This window comes from Chiloscyllium plagiosum, unplaced genomic scaffold (genome assembly GCF_037043375.1).
Source record: "Chiloscyllium plagiosum isolate Xiang-an unplaced genomic scaffold, Cpla_swu_hap1 HiC_scaffold_11, whole genome shotgun sequence".
Lineage (NCBI taxonomy): Eukaryota > Metazoa > Chordata > Chondrichthyes > Orectolobiformes > Hemiscylliidae > Chiloscyllium > Chiloscyllium plagiosum.
The window spans coordinates 16,730,609-16,751,253 of record NW_028270149.1 but is presented as its reverse complement, the minus strand read 5'-3'; positions in this window follow the sequence as shown (position 1 = coordinate 16,751,253).

Genomic DNA, 20,645 nt, shown 5'->3' with positions numbered 1-20,645 from the left:
CCTTAACAATCTGCCAGCTGCAAATGCATCTGTCCATGACAGTATCACTAAGAGTGACCACTGCACAGACCACTGCACACTCTATTCCTGATGAAGGGCTTTTGCCCGAAACATTGATTTTCCTGCTCCTCAGATGCTGCCTGACCTGCTGTGCTTTTCCAGCACCACTCTGATCTAAACTCTGGTTTCCAGCATCTGCAGTCCTCACTTTTGCCTAGTCCTTGTGGAGACCAAGTTCCCCCTTTACATTGAGAATAATCTCCATCATGTTGCGTGGTACTATCACTGTGTAAAATCTGACAGACTTTGAATAGATCTAGCAACTCAAGACTGGGCAGCCATGAGGCTCTGTGGGCCATCAACAATAGCAGCAGAATTGTACTCCAGCACGGTCTGTAACCTCATGGCCCAACATATATCTCCTCAACCATTAGCATCCAGACCTGGATCAATGGAGAGTGCAGGAGTGTGTATCAGGAGTAGCACCAGGCATACCCAAAAATGAGGTGTTAACCTGGTGAAGCTACAAGACAGGACTACTTGCATGCCAAAGAGAAAAGCAGCAAGTCGTGAATGGTAATGGACAATTAAACAACTCATTAGAGGAGGAAGCTCTACAAATATCCCCATCCTCAATGATAGAAGAGCCCAGCACGTCAGTGCAAAAGATAAGACTGAAGCTTTCGCAGCTGTCTTCTGCCAGAAGTGTCGAGTGGATGATCCATCTCGGCCTCCTCCAGTGGTCCCCAGCGTCACAGATACCAGTCTTCAGCCAATACAATTCACTCCATGTGATATCAAGAAACTGTTAGAGGCACTGGATACTGAAAAAGGCTATGGGCCCTGAAGATGTCCTGGCAATAGTACTGAAGATTTGTGCTCCAGAACTTGCCGTTCCCTAGCTGTTCCAGTACAGTTACAATATTGGCATCTCCCTGACAATGGTGGAAAATTGTCCAAGTATGTCCTGTAAATAAAAAGCAGGACAATTCCAACTCGGCCATTACTGTGCCATTAACTTACTCTCAATTATCAGAAAAATGATGAAAGGTGTCATCAAGAGTGCTACCATGTTGCACCTGCTCATCAATAACCTGCTCAGTGAAACCCAGTTTAGGTTCTGCCAGGGCCATTCAGCTCCTGACTTCATTCCAACCTTGGTTTGTCTATTGGGGTAGACCATTCAGAACAGAGTTGAGGAAAAACTTCTTCACCCAGAGAGTGGTGAATATATGGAATGCTCTGCCCCAGAAGGCTGTGGAGTATCAGGTCTCTGGATACTTTCAAGAAAGAGATGGTTAGAGCTTGTACAGATGATGGAATCGAGGGTTATGGGGATAAGGCAAGATCAGGATACTGATTGTGGATGATCAGCCATGATCATAATGAATGGTGGTGCTGGCTTGAAGGGCCAAATGGCCTACTCCTGCACCTGTTGTCTATTGGTTCAAACATGGACAAAAGAGCTGAATTCCAGAAGTGAAGTGAGAGTGACAGGCCTTGACATCAAGGCTGCATTTGACCGAGGGTGGTATCAAGATGCCCAAGCAAGACTGGAATCAATGTATATCAGGGGCAAACTTTCTGCTGGTTAGAGTCATACCTTGCACATATGGAGATTGTCGTAGTTGTTGAAGGTCAGTCATCTCAGCTCCAAGACAGTTCTGCAGGAGTTCATCAGGGTAGTGTCCTAGGCCCAACCATCTTCAGCTGCTTCATCAATGATCTTCCCTCCACGTTTGCTGATGATTGCGCAATGTTCAGCACCAGTTTCAACTCCTCGGATACTCAGAAGCAGTCCGTGTTCAAATGAAACAAGATCTGGACGATATCCAGGCTCGGGCTGTCAAGTAGTAAGTAACATTCATACCACACAAATTCCAGGCAATAACCATCACCAATAAGAGACAATCAAACCACCACCTCTTGACATTCAATGATGTTAACATCGCTGAATTCCTCACTGTTAACATCCTGGGGATTACCGTTGACTAGAAACTCAACTGGGCTCACTACAGAAACACAGTGGCTACAAGAACAGGTCACAACCTAGGAATACTGCAGTAGGTACCTCATCTTCTGACTCCCCAAAGTCTATCCGTTATCTACAAGGCACAAGTCACGACAGAATACACCTCACATGCTTGGATAAGTGCAGCTCCAACCAACTCAAGATGCTTGACATCATCCAGAACAAAGGAGCCCACTTGATTGGCTCGCCATTCACAAACATTCACTTCCTTCATCACTTACACTCTGTAACAGCAGTGTGTACTATCTACAAGATGCATCAAAGATGCTTGGACAACACCTTCCAAGCTCATGCCCACTCCCATCTAGAAGAACAAGGGCAGCAGATACATGGGAAAACCACTACCTGCAGTTGGAGTTTCTGGACAGTTCTGATCACCTTTCTTTGGAAGCCACTCAACATCCTGACTAGGAAATACATTGCCACTCTTTCAGTGTCATTGGGTCAAAATCCCAGAATTCCCTCCCTATGGGCATTTTGGGTTAACCTGCAGCACATGGACACCAGTGGTTCAAGAAGGCAGTTCAACACCACCTTCTCAAGGGCAACTAGGGATGGACAATAAATGCTGGCCAGTCAGTGATGCCCATGTCCTGTGAATGAATAGAGTCATGCAGCACGGAAACAGACCCTTCAGTCCAACTTGTCCATGCTGACCACATTTCCGAAACGAAACTTGTCCCACTTGCCTGCATTTGGCCCATATTCATCTAAACATTCCTAATCATGTCCGAATGTTTCTTAAATATTGTAACCGTACCTGTGTCTACCACTTCCTCTGGCAGTTTAAGCCACACATAAACCAACCTGTGTGTGAAAAAGTTGTCTCTCAGGTCCCTTTTAAATCTTTCTCCTCTCATCTTAAAGTTATGCCCTTTTGTTTTGAATTCCGTTACCGTAGGGAAATGATCTTTGCTATTCACCTTATCTGTTTTTATAAACCTCAATAAAAAATAAAGTGATTTGTCATGGCATTTAACAGAGCTCAGTGTTGGGTCCCAATCTATTTCTGCTTTGATTAATGATTTGGATTTAAATATGGGAGGCATGATTGAAATATTTTCAAATGACACAAAAATTGGCTGTGTAGTTGATAATGAAGATGATGGGTGCTGACTCAAAACAATATCAATGAAGTGAACGAAAAATTGGCAAATAGAGTTCAATCTTGAGAAGTGCAATGTAATGTGTTTATGAAGGGCAATCAAAAGTAGGGAATACAATATAAACAGAAGAGTATTAAGAAGGCTGGACAAAATTAGACACTTGAGATTGTCCACAGATCCTTGAAGGTGGCATGACAGGTGGATAAGCTGGTATGGAAAGCCTTATTGAACGAGGTGCTCACTGTGAAATATGAAACTGGATAAAATACTACTTTGACACAAGTTGGAGTTTCTGGACAGTTTTGATTACCACATTACAGGAAGTGCAAAATTGTTCTGGAGAGCGTGCAGACGAGATTTACAAGAATGCTGCCTCTAAACTCTGTGCCTGTGTACTTCACTTCACCTGACGAAGGAGCAATGTTCCAAAAGTCTGTGATTTCAAATAAACCTGTTGGACTATGACCTGGTGTTGTGTAACTTCTGACCTTGATTTCCAGAAAACAGAGGAAACTGAGGAGTGACTGAATTAAGCTTGTCAAAATCAAGATAGGAAAGACCTGATTCCCCTAGCAGAATTCAATTATCAGGAGGTACAAACTTAGGGTGATTGGTAGAAAGTTTGGAGGGGTTTTGAACAAAAACCTTTTTCACAGTCTGGTTTGATGGTGGAGACAGAAACTTCAGATGATTGAAGCAGTACCTGGATCTGTACTTGAAGTGTTGTAACCTGCAAGGCTATGGATCAGGAACTGGAGGCTGGGATTAGAATGGGGTGAGGAGGGGAGCAGGTGGGGGTGGGGATGGGGATCAGTGGCGTGGGGAGTGTAGTGAAGACACCTTGGTCTGAATTCCCTCCTTCTGTGTTTCTGTGGTTCCAAACCTTTCTGTCTTTGTTGTGTGGCATCTTAGGCTTGTTAAATGCTGAGACCGAAATATTATAAGCGAGTGCTCACTGACGCCCTTTGATCTGCAGTGCCTAAAGTGAAACACATATTTAGCATCAAAATGTCCTTTAATTTCACATTCTGCACATTCTGCACCACTGGACGAGCAAAGTATAACCATTGTATTGTTTAGTTTCCCAGAGTAACAAACTCTTCAAGCACAAGGTGGCTTTGACCTGAAAGCAAGTTAAGAGGAAAAATGAATTTTGTGCCGTAATAAAATATCTGAACTGTGCAACATTTAACTAGTCCCTGTTAATCTCTGTAGTTCTGAAAAAGGAACAGTGTTAAAGTGTATACCCGTATGATTTGAGAACTATCATCATTCAGATTGTTAGATGCGCATAACATTGAAAGCATTTGACTATCCCCCAAGAGCCATTTTGTTGTACTCCGCTCTTTTTCTTTCAATTGTGGCTGCAGTGACACTAATTCAAAAGAATTTAAATTTTGAATTTGTTTGAAGGTCCTTGATTTGAGATGCTTTAATTATATAGAGCTTCCTAGTAGCAAGACTGATTTGCTTTGGGTCGATATGATCTTAATGAGCACTAAGTATCTCCAAGAAGACTGAAGTGAGCTTTGGAATATGCTACATTGCTTATAGCTGCTTAATCAAGCAACGATATTTAAATATTTTATGTATTTATGTTTATTTGGAACCATTATCAGATTCTCAGGATATCCAGAAGCAAATCACACATTCTTCATCATTTTAGAAGTGTGATTTTGGTTCTGGGCGTACACATGGAATTCAATAGGTTACATAGAACATAGAAAAGTACAGCACAGAATAGGCCCTTCATCCCACGATGTTGTGCTGATGATTAATCATAATCTAAATTTAATAATTTAACCTATGCACCCCTCAATTCACTGCTGTCCATGTGCATGTCCAGCAGTCACTTAAATGTCCCCAATGGCTCTGCTTCCACCACCACTGCTGACAACACATTCCCTACATTCACAACTGTCTGCGTAAAGAACCTACCTCTGATGTCTCCTATATAACTTCCTCCTAACACCTTTAAACTATGACCCTTCGTGGTAGTCAATCCTGCCCTGGGGACAAGTCTCTGGCTATCGACTCTATCTATGCCTCCCATGACCTTGCACTGGTTGGTTATATTGATAACAGTTGTAGGCAAGATAATGGAACCCTTGCATAAAGACAAAACAAAGAAGAATTATGGGTTGATTCTTGCAGTGACATAGTCATGTCAATATAATTCAATATAAATAATGGGATTGAAATGCGAATCCAGGGTGGTATATTAATCATGTTGATCAGGGCTTGAAGTAATGTTTATCCTGAGGCTTAAGATCTTATCAAAGACTACTTTATGATTTTTGGAAGCTGCACTTTGATCTTCCAGAGCTGCTTTGTAATTCTCATGAACTCCTTTAAGGTCACGGAGGCTCAATCTTCCCATTTTGACATTTGAGTATGACAATGGATATCTTTGGGACAGAATTAGCTTTATGGTCACATGTACCCACATGATTACAGTGAGACATTTACAAGTAACCACTTAGGGCGCTATCCTCATAACATATGAGGAACGTTTGAGGGCTCTGGGGTTTATGCTCAATGGAGTTTAGAAGGATGAGGGGGGATTCAATTGAAACATATAGGATACTGAATGGCCTGGACAGAGTAGATGTTGGGAATATGTTTCCTTTGGTAGGGGAGACTAGGACCTGAGGGCATAGCCTTAGGGTAAAGGGAAGACCTTTTAGAGTGGAGATAAGGAGAAACTTCTTCAGCCAGCGAGTGGGGAATCTGTGGAATTCACTGCCACAGAAGGCTGTGTGGGGGCAGATCATTGAGTATATTTAAGACTGAGGTAGATAGGTTCTTGAGTATCGAGGGGATCAAGGGTTACGGGGAGAAAGCAGGAAAATGGGGTTGGGAAACTTATCAGCCATGATTGAATGGCAGAGCAGTCTCGATGGACTGAATGCCCTAATTTCTGCTCCTATGTCTTATGCTGTCAGATCTTACGTACAAAGGTAATTAGGCACAGAGTCTTGGTATAAAGAAAACTAAGTTAAAAAGTCTTTAATGGTCTTACTTCCACTCTGTCTCGTGGAGAGATTTCCTGTGTGTTCACCTCTTTTCATAAGCAAGTGAGCTCTAGGGTGAAGATTAAGGTGAATCACAGGTAGGTGGTGGGCAGAAGTTCTGCCCCCTGCTGGAACATCGTGGCAATATTTTGAAAGACCACCCAAGCATCCCTTCAGGTGGTACATGCCAGCAGCTACACAACCGACAATGGTCACTGCTCCTGCACCCACCTAGTCCTGGGAGAGATGTCTGAAAAACATGGAGTTGGCTCCATGCTTCACCCCAGGCTGTATGGCCCAGAAAGTAGATTCTCATCCCCTTTCATGTGTGAAAGAAGCCCTCCCCTTAGACCTGAGTGGTTAAGGTCACATGCAAGGTCAGGATTAAACAAAGCAGGATGAACAATGTCCTGCATTCTGCAAGGCTAATTGCTACTATCTTCTCACTGTAATCACCCATCATTCAGGCTGACTCTGCCATTGCATAGCCATGCTACAAAGACGTGCCCACCTCACCATTACAGTGCGGGCTAAGCACTGATGGTCTCACACCCACCTTACTCTGCCAATCTTCTTACACTTTCCGGGTCACTTCACACGCACTGATTGGAGAGAGCTCACTGCCTGGATGGTGAGATACGCTCATCCAAATGTTTGTGCATGCATTCCCGCCACACTCCCTTCCCTTCCTCTCAGAGGTGGGCAAGCTGGTGCACAACAGAAAGAGGAAAGCCCAGACCAGTCAAGGAATTAGGATACTTCTGATCACTGCATCCTCACCCACTTTGAAGAGATTGCAGTCTAGCTGTTTGGACATGACCAAGACTGAACCTGCGCTGATGGACAGATCAGAATGGCAGAAATCAATGAGGATCCTTGTTGTTCGCTGGTCTCACCCATTCTTCTCCATAAGGATCTGTACTTCTTTACTAACCAAGTCTCTTTCTTCTCCTCCACAGGTACTAGCACAATGGAAGATGTTCCAGTACCAACACCCCTGAGGATGAAGGCTGTGAACTCTCAGGAGAAGCTCCTGCTCCCTGTACCAGCTTAGAGACTGCCACCTTGGGGGATACATTAACTGGAGTAGACTCCAGGACACAATCTGGTATGTCACTGCTGTGCATTCACTGTTGGTGGAGGAAGAACACGGTCGGATTTTGACTCTCAGAGGACTGCCAGAGAGAAGACTGAGGGAATATGCCTGTACGAGGCCATAAGTGACATGCTCAGCCAGCAGAGACAGGCAGGGGAACCTCAGACAGGGATGGCAGTGATTGGAATGGAAGACAGAGGATTGTGCCCATCTTTGGTGTATAGTGGTGTCTCTGACAAACCAGTGCTTGGCTCCCTCCAGAGAACATCTGGCAGCCACTTTTGAGACCCAGGTCCAACAAAATGCTTCCAGCAAAACTGCTGCAAATGTATTTGAATCTGCACTTCTTCATGCAAGCCATGGATGCTCAACATCAATGACAAGGCAAGGGAGGTGCAAGTATCTCAAAGTGACCTCTTTTCTCAATGAGTAGGAGCATTGCCAGCATTGAGTTGGAGTGACACACTTGCCTCAAGCAGCTTCACATCTATATAGTCTGGAGGTGACCTGCCTCTCCATCTCCCCTTTGCCAGTGACCTCATTGTCTGACCCGGGTCAGACTGAGGAGTGCCCACCTGCCACCCACGCCCACAGAGGACACTCACCAAAGCCTTCCCAGTTACCAGGTTATACCGGTCAGCAAATTCCATTCATGCCAACTGCAGATGTTGAGCCTCCTCTTTTACCAGGCCCCTCACATTCACATGTAGAAATCTTCCACTTGTAAATATTTATTCACTTTCACTGTTTCCATGTTGGATGAAGTCTCATTTCTCTCAGCTGATAAAGTTCACCCAGCTGCTATTTCCTGTCATATCCAGTGCCTGGCAAATCAGCCAACACCTTCTGAGTTTGTGTTAATGCATGGGATATTTCGGCTCGCACAGAAACAAAATCAACCAACCCACCCACTTATCCACACACACACACCCACCCACTCACTCAGCCACCCACTCACACACCCACACACTCACTCATAAACCCGCCCACTCACTCACAAACCCATCCACTCACACAATCCACCCACTCACTCACTCACCCACCCACCCACTCCACTCACTCACTCACAAACCCACCCAATCACTCACAAACCCACCCACCCACTCACTCACACAATCCACCCACTCATAAACCCACCCACTCACACACACACCCACTCACTCACAATCCACCCATACACTTGCTGCTGCTTCCTGTGTGAACTGCTCACTGATCTTCCACTCACGGCCTGCTTTTCTCCTGCATGGTCTGATGATAGGCTCAGTCATAAACCTCTCCACATCAACTATGAGAGAAAACCTGCCCGCAATTAGAGGAGCAGTTCCTTGCCAGGAGCAACTTTCTTCTGATTGCTCACCTCTGCAACTCAAAGATCTCACAGACAAATTTGCTCTCTGCCACCGTGTATTTCAACTCCCAATCTTGATAAGATGAACATCAAAAGAGGATTCACCGATGACTGAATGCACCTTGATTCATGTATTTGGGCTTGTCACTGTCAATAACATTGCAGCATCGTCTGCATTGCGATGCCAGGTTCTGCTGCTCCTTCCTCCTCTGATCCTTACATATCATAGAAAGCACGATAAGCTACAGAGCACTATCTGTCTTATAACAGCCCGGATTTCCCTTTTAACATCGAGATTGCATGGCAATTCATAATCGTCAGCTTTCTAGCGCTCCTCGGATGTTGCCTGACCTGCTACGCTTTTCCAGCGCCACACTTTTGAATTTAATGCTGCAGATTTCACCAGTATCTTTTGGAAATAAAAAAATAAGATTTTTGGCTATTTTGAAGGCTGCTGCTATTCTTCGGGGAAATTGCAATTTATCCTGAAAATGGGACAATTGTCCTCCCATGCCTCAGTTTTCACATCCCGAGACATCATTGATGATGTTGGAACTTAAACTCCATGTCCTATAATTTTAAATGGTACCTCTGTGATGTCACTGGTGTTATCTTGTTAGCTTGGCCCCATGACTATCTCTTCCACTTCATATTTCTTGACAGTCAACGTTGAGAGCAAACAGAAATTAATCCACATTGGAAATCTCATCTGGCGGCTGTTTCAGACGTTTTCCAGTAAAATAGCCTTATTTTAATGAACTCACACAGAACACTTCCACTGGTAGCTTGAAGCTTCCAAATCAAAACCCTGTCATTTGCAGAAAAAATAAAACAAAGAGAAACTCTATGGAGAAATAAGAGTGCATGTAACATTAATCTTAGGAGTCATGTTTTGGAAAATAATTTTAGGTTTTTAAGTACTGGCAGAATTAAAAATAAATCAGCTGAGTTACGTGGACTTCATTGGTTAGTCCAGTATATATCGATCAGCTCTAATTGCTGAATAAGAGGTGCTGGTGAGCTGTTTTCTAATCCTTGTTATGGATGGGTGCTCAGTATAGGGTGAACTACAGGGCACACAGGATGAGTGAAATCACCCTTTCCTAGGAGTGTCATTTGTATTATTACATAAATTGGAAGTGGGCACTTACCCTTCCTATTAACAATTTTTAACGTGGCAGAATAGGAGTGATGTTAAAGAGTCATAGGGTCATACAGCATGGAAACAGGCCCTTTGGCCCAACTTGTCTATGCCAACCAGGTTTCCCAAACTGAACTCATCCAATTTACCTGCATTTGGCCCATATCCATCCAAACCTTTCCTATTTATGTACCTGTCCAAATATATTTTAAATGTTGTAACTGTACCTGCTTCTACCACTTCCTCTGGTAACTCGTTCCATACATGTTTCCACCCTGTGTGTGAAAAAGTTGCCCCTGGGGGCCCCTTTAAATCTTTTCCCAGTCAACTTAAGCCTATGCTCTCTAGTTTTGGACTCCTCCACATGAGGGAAGCAATCTTTGCTTGTCATCTTATCTATGCCCTTCATGATTTTATAAAGTCACCCCTTAGCCTCCTACACTCGAAGGAAAATAAGTCCAGCCTCTCCATATAACTTAAACCCTCCAGTTCCTGTAACATGCTTGTAAATCTGTTTTTGCACCCTTTCTAGTTTAATATCATGCTTCTGATAACACTTAAGACATTTCTGTTTCATTCAGTAGAGGACTCCTCAGCAGAATCAATCTCTCTAATTGATGCACCAAAATGTGTGAATTGCCTCGAATTTTCCCTTTCCTTTCTCTCCCATCAATAAGTCAGACAAACATGACCTACCTGTGGAGAAAGTGAGAACTGCAGATACCGGAGCTCAGAGTCTTCATCAGGAATTCCGGATGAAGGGTTTATGTCCGAAATGTCAATTCTCCTGCTTCTCAGATGCTGCCTGATCTGCTGTGCTTTTCCAGCAGTACACTCGTGACCTACCTGTGCACAGCCTTACCAAAAGATATATGATCCTAGAGGAACAGATATCCCCACCCCAGGACCCGGAGAGACAATCTTAAAAGAAGAGACCAGGGTCAGGCTTCTGCAGATTTGTCTACAGTTCTGAATCTTTAGGTGTGGGATCCAGGGATAACTCTAGCAACATGTTGCAAAACTTGAAAGGGTTCAGAAAACACTTATAAGGATTTTGCCAGGGTTGGAGGGTTTGAGTTTTTGGGAGAGGCTGAATAGGCAGGGCTGTTTTCCCGGGAGCGTTGGAGGCTGAGGGGTGATCTTATGGAAGTTTATAAAATCATTAGGGGCACGGATAGGGTGAATAGCCAAGGTCTTTTCCCTGGTGCAGAGGAGTCTATATCTAGAGGGCATAGGTTAAGGTGAGACAGGAAAGACTTAAAAGGGACCCTGAGAGGCAACTTTTCATGCGGAGGGTAATATATGTATTGAATGAGCTGTCAGAGGAAGTGGTGGAGGCGGGTATAATGACAACGTTTAAAAAGCATCTGGATGGGTATATGAATAGGAAGGGTTTAGAGGGACATAGGCCAAATGCTGGCAAATGGGACTACATTAATTTGGGATATCTGGTCGGCACGGCTGAGTTGGACTGAACGGTCTGTTTCCATGCTGTACAGCTCAATAACTGTGAGAGGCACAAATCTCAGGTGTATCAAATAGCTGTTCACAAGGGGCCACATGGTGGCTCAGCAGTTAGCACTGCTGCCTCACAGCAACAAGGACCCAGGTTCACTTCCAGCCTCGGGTGACTGTCTGTGGAATTTGCACATTCTCCCCATGTCTGTGTGGGTTTCCTCCCACAGTCCAAAGATGTGCAGGTTAGGTGAATTGGCCATGTTAAATTACCCATAGTACTCAGGGATGTGTAGGTGAGGTGCATTAGCCAGTGGTAAATGTAGAGTAATAGAATAGTGGAATGGGTCTGTGTGGGAAACTCTTCGGAAGGTCGGTGTGGACTTGTTGGGCCAAAAGGCCTGTTTCCACATTGTAGGGGTTCTATGATTCTATGAAATCTGGACACCAGGCTGAACAACTTAACCTGCCTGTGCTCTCTCTCTCACAGCAGTGAAGCCTTAAGACCAAAAGCTACATAATAGTCTATGACCTAGGATCTTGATTTAAGATTTCGAAAGCTTAATTAATTTAAAAAACAAAGACTACCAGGTGACAGTTCTCCAAAGCCTGCAGATTGGTCTGTATGCATCCCCTTCACAATCCTTTGAGGCTGTGACCTCTCTTCTCAATTGCCCTCAATCATTGCATTTCTCTTATTAATGCCAAGGAGTGCTACAACAGTGATGGAGTGTTGATAATTGAGCACCAATACTCCAGCACTCAGCATACAACCATTAATTCAACTTCAAGGAGACAAGAGGTTGAAAATTTTTGTCTTATACTCATCAGAGCTAGGACACAAGAATCAGACTTGAATAAAGGGACACCACTTTATACAGCACGAGAAGAGGGTGCTGCTGGGTTGGGCCATCTTGGAATGGAGACATAAAGAGCAACAACAGTTAACTGTCAATCTTAGTCAGTAAAAACAAGGACTGCAGATGCTGGAAACCAGAGTTTAGATTATAGTGGTGCTGGAAAAGCACAGCAGGTCAGGCAGCGTCTGAGGAGCAGGAAAATCGCCGTTTTGGGCAAAAGCCCTTCATTAGGAGTAGAGGCAGGGTGCCTGCAGAGTGGAGAGATAAATGAGAGGGGGGTGGGGGTGGGGAGAAAGTAGCATAGAGTACAATAGGTGAACGGGGGTGGGGATGGAGGTGAGAGGTCAGAGAGGAGGGTGGGGGAGGGTAGCAAAGAGTACAATGGGTGAATGGGGGTGGGGATGAAGGTGATAGGTCAGAGAGAAGGATGGAGTGAATAGGTGAAAAGGGAGATAGGCAGATAGGACAGGTCATGAGGGCAGTGCTGAGCTGGAAGGTTGGAGCTGGGGTGATGTGGGGGAAGGGGTAATGAGGAAACTGTTGAAGTCCACATTGATGCCCTGGGGTTGAAGTGTTCCGAGGCGGAAGATGAGGCGTTCTTCCTCCAGGCGTCGGGTGGTGAGGGAGCGGCGGTGGAGGAGGCCCAGGACCTGCATGTCCTCGGCTGAGTGGGAGGGGGAGTTGGAATGTTGGGCCACAGGGCGGTGTGGTTGATTGGTGCGGGTGTCCCAGAGATGTTCCGTAAAGCGGTCTGCTAGGAGGCGTCCAGTCTCCTCAATGTAGAGGAGACTGCATCTGGAGCGACGGATACAATAAATGATATTGGTGGATGTGCAGGTGAAACTTTGATGGATGTGGAAGGCTCCTTTAGGGCCTTGGATGGTGGTGAGGGAGGAGGTGTGGGTGCAGGTTTTGAAATTCCTGCGGTGGCAGGGGAAGGTGCCAGGATGGGAGGATGGGCTGTTGGGGGAGGGGGGGGCGTGGACCTGATGGGACTACCTGGGCAGGTCTATGCCCCCCAACAATCCACCCTCCCTTCCTGGCACCCTCCCCTGCCACCGCAGGAATTGAAAAACCTGTGCCCACACCTCCTCCCTTACCACCATCCACCACCACTCCCTGGAGGAAGGTGCACAATTGGCTAACACAGACAGTTTTTAATATGAATACATATGTTTATCCCTCTAAATAATCAAATCACACTCACACAAATACACGCAAGAATGCACTCTCTTCAGGTAAGGCATAAAGTGGTTATTTTTGAAGGCAAGGATGATAAAACATGGCATGTTCCAAAGTCTGTTGATATAGTAGTTTTACAGTGAAAAAGTGTGGTGCTGGAAAAGTGTTCTGTAAGTGTCAGTAAGAAACTTATGCCCGAAACGTCAACTGTCCCAATCCTTCGATGCTGCCTGACCTGCTGTACATTTCCAGCACCACACTTTTTGAGTGTGAGTAACGTGTCAACAGCTGAATAGTAAGAGAAGGGATGGCCTATAATCTGATTAAATGAGGCAGACAGGTAATTACAAAAACTTAAAAATAAGGTGGTGCTGGAGATAAACCAAGTGACTGGAATAACATGGAAAACAGAAGCGCCAGAAAAGCCCAGCAGGTTCAGCAGCATCTGTGAAGAGAAACTGATTGAGGTCAGGGTCTGTACTCGATGGAGTTTAGTCGGATGAGAGGTGTGACTGAAACTGAGAGGCCTTGATAGAGTGCATGTGGAGAAGATGTTTCCACTAGTTGGAAAGATTAGGACCTGAGGGCACAGCCTCAGAGTGAAGGGATGACTCTTCAGAACTGAGATGAGGAGGAATTTCTTCAGCCAGAGGGTAATGAATCTGTGGAACTCATTGCTGCAGAAAGCTGTGGAGGGCAAGTCATTGAGTGCATTTAAGACAGAGATAGATAGCAAGGGGAGAGAGAATTACCAGGAGAAGGCAGGAGAATGGGGTTGGGAAACATATCAGCCATGATCAAATGGTGGAGGTGGCTTGATGGGTTGAATGGCCTAATTCCCCTCTTATATCTTGCGGCCTGTAGAACAGATGTTCTGTTCACATCACCTGTATCATAAAGTAAATAAAACTTTACATAAAGCTAGCCTCAAGCTTGTAATAAAAAAATCTTTCAAAGCTTTGGTTTATGCAAGCAGATAACTTTTTATGAACCAGTTATTAGACTATGACACATCAAAGAGAATAATGTTGTTTGCAAACTAACACCATGTGAATCATTCAAAATGCACAATTGATTAGATATGTGTTTTCTTGCGCTATTTAAAGTGTTACATCAGGTCGACTACTTGGAGAAATGTATATGTGCTTGCTAGTCGCATGTTTGGAAATCATGGATCTCCTGCGTATCCAACCAGTATAGAGCTTCCCCTCTGATATTTTAATTGATATTAATTTTGCTGGGATTCCTTGTTGCTCAACTTGTTCTTTCCTCATTTTTGAATTGAGCCCTTTTGTCCCTGTTTGGATCAAAGTTGCAACGAAATCGAGATTCTAGTCATCCTGGCAGGAGGCAAACTGAACTTGGGTCTGCAGGTGATATTTTTGGTTAACAAAAAAAACCCCTCAATTTCAGAATGAAATGATTCAGTGCAATTGCAGTTTGCATGTAATTTCACTCCAGGAAGATATGATTTTTATTTTTACATTATGTTTCTTAGTCCTCGACTCCCTCGTCAGCAGAAATTGCTTCAATCTACTGTACAAATTCCCCTTACTATCTTGAAGGTTTTGATTAAATTTCTCCTCAGCCTTCTAACTTACAGGCAATGCAACTCTACTTTGAATAATTTACTTTTACACTTTAAATCTTGAAGTCTATGCATCATTTTGGTAAAGTGATGCAGCACTCCTCCAAATCCAAAAGATAATTGGTAAAATGTGGTCATGCAAGCACTCACAATGCTCCAGACATGCTCTGACTCTGGCTCAGTGTAGCTGAAGCAATACTCAGATGGTTAGTTTCTTCAGTTTCTGGTCCAGAGCTTATTAATGCTGACAACAAGGGTTCAATTCTATACTGGCTGCGGTAGTTTTTGCTCCATCCTGTAGCACCAGGAAAACATAGATAGGTGGAGAGTCATGATTGTCAATTTTCAGACAATTTGAAGAAGGAGAAGCTACACCTTACAGACTAACCCTCTGGAACATTGAACAAGGTTAAATGATGGTTTCTTGCTGACATTTAAGGGATAGAGATGACAATGTCCCATGGAAATTTCTCTCGGATTTATATTTCCTGAAATAGAAATAACTCCACTCGACAGTACTGAATGTGCTCAGTTCACTCTTCTGGTGTGAAGTAGCCTAATTTCTTCTCTCTTCTGCACACCTTTTAGAGGCAAATCAATCTTGACATTGTCCATTTGATGCTCCCTTACTCTCCTTCAATTCATCCATCCATCCATCTCATTGTGTACTGAGGCATGAAAAGTATGCCAGTTGTTTCCATTCTTCAAACAACCTTAAACCACTGCCATCAACTTTCTTGAAACCTTTTTTTGGAAAATCTTCTTCTAAGAACTTATTCATGTGTTGAGTGCTGTTGGCTAGACTAATAGCTGTTGGCTATTTCTCAATGTCCTTGAGAAATTGGTGGTGAGCTATTTCCCTGAACCACCGCAGTCTATGTAATGTAGAGATGCCTGGAGTATTTTTAGAAAGTGAGTTCTTTGTCCAAATATTGTTCGCATCATATCACTTTCATTTTGTCTATTCTGGGTACACACATTGTTCCTCTCACCCAAACCTTTTAATTCAATCATCTCTGCCAATATTCCTTTTTCCTGAACAATCCTTCTCATGTTCCAGCACTCAAACCAATAAATTAACATACATTTGTAAACTAATGCTTTTGAATTAACTTAAATGTCTTTAATCATCCAGACCTTGCTTAATTGCTTGAATGCAGTGATAGTTACTTTTGCAATCTTCTTCACAACTCTGACTCTTTGATGCCAAGGTATACAATGTTCCCCTGTCTAGACTGCATCTTCTGAACTGTTATAGGTGTGCCTTCCTGACAATGAGCAAGACCTTTTCTTTCTTGAAGTTAATCTAGAACCCAAATTTCCTACCTTTCACAGAAAATGTTATTTGCTAGTCTCTGCAAATGTCATCAAGATTTTGTGAAAAGCTCAATATAATTAACAAATCTGGGATTTTTAATAACTTTATCAGGTAAGGGTCTCCTCTGATAGATCTTACAGTTATGCAGTTATAGAAGTCCACAGTCTAGAAAAAGGCCCTTCGGTTCAATAAGTCTATGCCAGTCAAAAATAGCTACCTAACTATTCTAATCTTGTTTTCCAGCACGAGTGCAAAATTTATTACTACTGCTGCCACTCAGCAAGCGGAATTTATGATCCCTGACAACAGGTTTGTCGTTGGTGGAACTGTAAAGTTCTGTGGGTGTCTTTTCCATGTTCCCACCCTCCTACAATGGTTCAGGTAACCTTGCCTCAATTGAGGTCCTTAAGACCCAGTTAATTGCTAGTTAAGAGCCACTTCCCAGCTGGCTGAAAATTGTAGGTCAACAGGAGGAGATCAGAGATGGGAGGAGGAGGTCTAAGACATGGAGCTGCTTGGATCTGAGGTAGAAAGGGAAGCCCCAACCTTTATCATTCGCAATTAGAATGCTCCCTCCCAGGTGTCCCCACCTTACAATCCTTCATATGTTCGAAAGGCAAAGTCCAATAAGAAAGGAAAATAGTCGAGACACAAAGTGCTATGTTTACATTTAATATCATTCATTGAGCTTCACAGTGAACTGCTGACTCTGATTGTCATCACTTCCATTGACAGCTTTGCTTATAACTTGATGGTATTAACAAATATTTAGTGCATATTCGCAGCTTTGAACAAATCATATGAACTCTTCCTAAGGTCTTTTTACTCAAAATGTCAAAATGCCTACATATTGCAGAGATTCCCCTCTGTATACTCTGTGTCATTAAGTAATTAACACATTCCTGATGAAGAGCTTATACTCGAAATGTTGACTCCAATGCTGCCTGACTGGCTGTGCTTTTCCAGCACCACACTTTTTGACACCAATAAGTAAATATACAACAATCATAGGACCATAGAATCCCTACAGTGTGGAAACAGGCTATTTGGCCTAACAAGTGTACAATCTTCCATCAAAACTATAAACTTTGAGCCCTAATTGTTTGGGTTTAATCGCCTTGTTCAGTATTCTGTGCCTCAGAAAGATGGATTTTATTAAAGCTTGCAGAAGTGAATGCAAACTCAGCTATTGATATTTTCTCTATGTGTGGAGATGTTATTATACAGCTCTGTAGCAGGTGGGACTCGAACCCAGGTCTCCTGGCTCAGAGGTATGGACACTATCACCACAACACAAGAGCTCTGACCCTCAAATGTGCTGAGAAAGCAAGCAATCATTTTTAAATAGGACAGGAATGTCTATGAAGTTCCAATCAGGGAACACATATTATATGAGCTTCCAATCACTACAAATACAAACTGATTCCTAACACGGTTGTGTCTATTGGATGTGATGTGCAGTTTTAATGTGCTTCATTAACTTTTGATGTTTCAGTGTGAACATTTTGAGCTGTTTAGTTTGGTTTAGTTTTTTTTCAAATGCAATTCATGGACTCATTGCATTCAGTCATAATGCCTACAGCAACAGGGTGCAGCTCCAATAACACTGAAGAAGCTTGACCCCATCCAGGACAAAGCAGCCCTGTTGATTGGCACCACACCCACAAATATCCACTCCCTCCACTACCGATGCTCAGTAGCAGTAGTACGATCGATAAGATGCACTTCAGAAATTCGTCAAAGCTCCTTAGACAGCACCTTCCAAACCCCAAACCACTCCCATCTACAAGAACGTGGGAGCAGATACATAGGAGCACCATCACCTATAAGTTTCCCTCCAGGGTGGCACAGTGGCTCAGTGGTTAGCATTTGATTCCATTTTTGGGCAATATGCGGAGTTTGCACATTCTCCCTGTGTGGGTTTCCTCTGTGTGCTCTCACTTCCTTCCACGGTCCAAAGATGTGCATGTTAGTTGGATTGGCCATGCTATATTGCCCATTGTAGCCAGGAATGTACAGGCTAGGTGGAAATATAAGGATAGGACAGGAGGAGTGAGTTTGGGTGGGATGCTCTTTGGAGGGTCAGCATGGACTCAATGGGCCAAATGGTTTGCTTCCACACTGTAGACATTCTATACTCTTACCTTCTCGATGACTCTAAGCCACTCATTATCCCATACTAGTAAATATTTCACCATTCCTTCATTGTCGCTGGGTATAAATCCTGGAATTCCCTCCATAATGGCATTGTGGGTCAGCATATCGTGGTGGATTACAGTGGTTCACCAGGCAGCGCATCATCACCTTCTCAAGGGCAATAAACGCTGTCCAGCCAATGGCGCCTACGTCCCACAAGTGCATAAAAAAAACCTGCCTTGGCTCATAGTGACTTTTCTCACACAATCTTTTGAATTGAATTGAATGATTCATTATCACTTGTATTTAACAAGTAAACACAGTAGAAAGTGTAATATATTGCCACGCTCTTGTGTCATTTTGACGTCGAGAAGACATTAAGATATAAGACTGAAATTAGGGTGTAAGACTTAGTAAAAACAGAGTTCAATATTTGTCACTTCTTGTGCTTTGCTTGATATTGGGGAGGGTGGTCTCCACAACAGATTCTGGGTCCACCAACCCCCCCCCATATAACTGTCCATTCCAGGAGTACCCATTCAGGCCTACCCCTTTGATTCCAGAGGTGAATTGACAACTTTATCACCATTGCCCACATCACTCCAAAGATAGGAAAATTCTACTCCAAATCTTTAATGTTGTGTTTTTTTTTGAAAAGTGTAGAGAAAATGTATAAACGTTAGCCCACAAGGAAAGATCTAACATGAACATTGGATTGATCAGGTTCAAGGAGCTGGTGATTTTTCCAGGGATGTGCACGTCCTTACGTCTGTGCTTGCAACATAAGCATGCATGTTACAAGAGCTAGTGTTCTTTTATTCAATATACAAAAGCAGACCTTTCAGATGGAAAGATTCTGTAAATAGCGGGAGAAACATGTCTTCACTGGAGAAAGAAAAATCACCAGGCCACTAAATTGTCAAGATCTCAGGCCCATGGTATTTTATGTTACTGTGCATTGGGAATCTAGCATGAGACTGCGATTTTGAAGCACGTTTGAAGTTGTGGCCGCAGACTGAGTAAATATCATCCTGAGCAAACTGCTACTTTACTTGGCTTGCTTCTACATCAACGAGCATACAAAAATAAATTAAAATATGATCATCCTGAATTGAGGAGGAAGAATGCAGCTGAAACACAAATTTCCAAAAGGGCCTTGTTGGAATTTTTTAGGATTGTAGAATTCAATGACAATTCTTCCTAGTATCATAATTGCTACAGACTATATTTACATCTATAGTTTAAAATCTATATTTACGCCTAAATAATGCTTGCACATGGTAAGTCCAATGATAGAAGCTATTGACTAAAGTGGATATTAAAAGGTTATAAAATGATAAATCAGCTACTTAACTGTTTTCCAAACTTATATGAGAGTGTAATTTATTTTTCAAGCTTTGAAATTGGTTTTTATAATTTAAATTTGAGTGTTCATTTAGGTCTTATTGGTACATAATTTAATGTGTTGTTCAAAATTCCAGTTTTGGTTGAAAAAAGGCAGAAGTTGAAAAAATTCCTCAAGGTCACTCAGTATCCTGACTTGAAAATATATTGCCACTCCTTCAGTGTCTCTGGATCAAAATCCTGCAACTTCCTCCCTACCAGCATTGAGGGTTTACTTGCACCAAATGGACTGCAGTGGTTCAGGAAGGCAGCTCACTGCCAACTTCTCAAGGGCAACTAAAGAGACAATAAATGCTGGCCCAGTCAATGATGCCCACATCGCATGAATGAATACTCAAATAACTATGCAGAGGCCGATATCCTGTCACCAAGTGACTCTTAATTTACATGTGGAGAGTCATTAACACTGATCCAGCTCCGTCAGAGCCAGCTCTCAGAATGCCCAGTATGTCTGACATGTCTGCTCTTATCTGTCAGCTAGGGCTCCCTGATTGGACCAGATTAACAGCCCCAATCAGGGAACTCACATTATATGAGCTTACAATCACTACAAATGCAAACTGATTCCTAACACAGTTGTGTCTATTGTAAACCTTCAGCTTAAAATGGCTGACTTCAAACCTCAAAGTTAATCAGAGTGTTCCAGTAGGAGCAGCCAGTACAATTAAAAATGAAACATGTTGATGTGATTCATTTCAAATACCTCAAAAATAGGCCTCCAGTATGACCAATGCATCCATTTCCAAATATAATTTTATTTTACTCTGTGTTTCCCTCTACAAGGAGCAGGTTCTGTGTCTACTAGTATTAGATCTGAACAAACACACCATTCATTTGAGCATAACTCATGGAAAATTAACTTAAATTCTTGTATTACTGCTTTATTCTTCACAAACCACCTCTGGAGGAACCATCAATGTGCACTCTTCCAGGGATTATAGAGTCATAGAGTCATAGAGATGTAC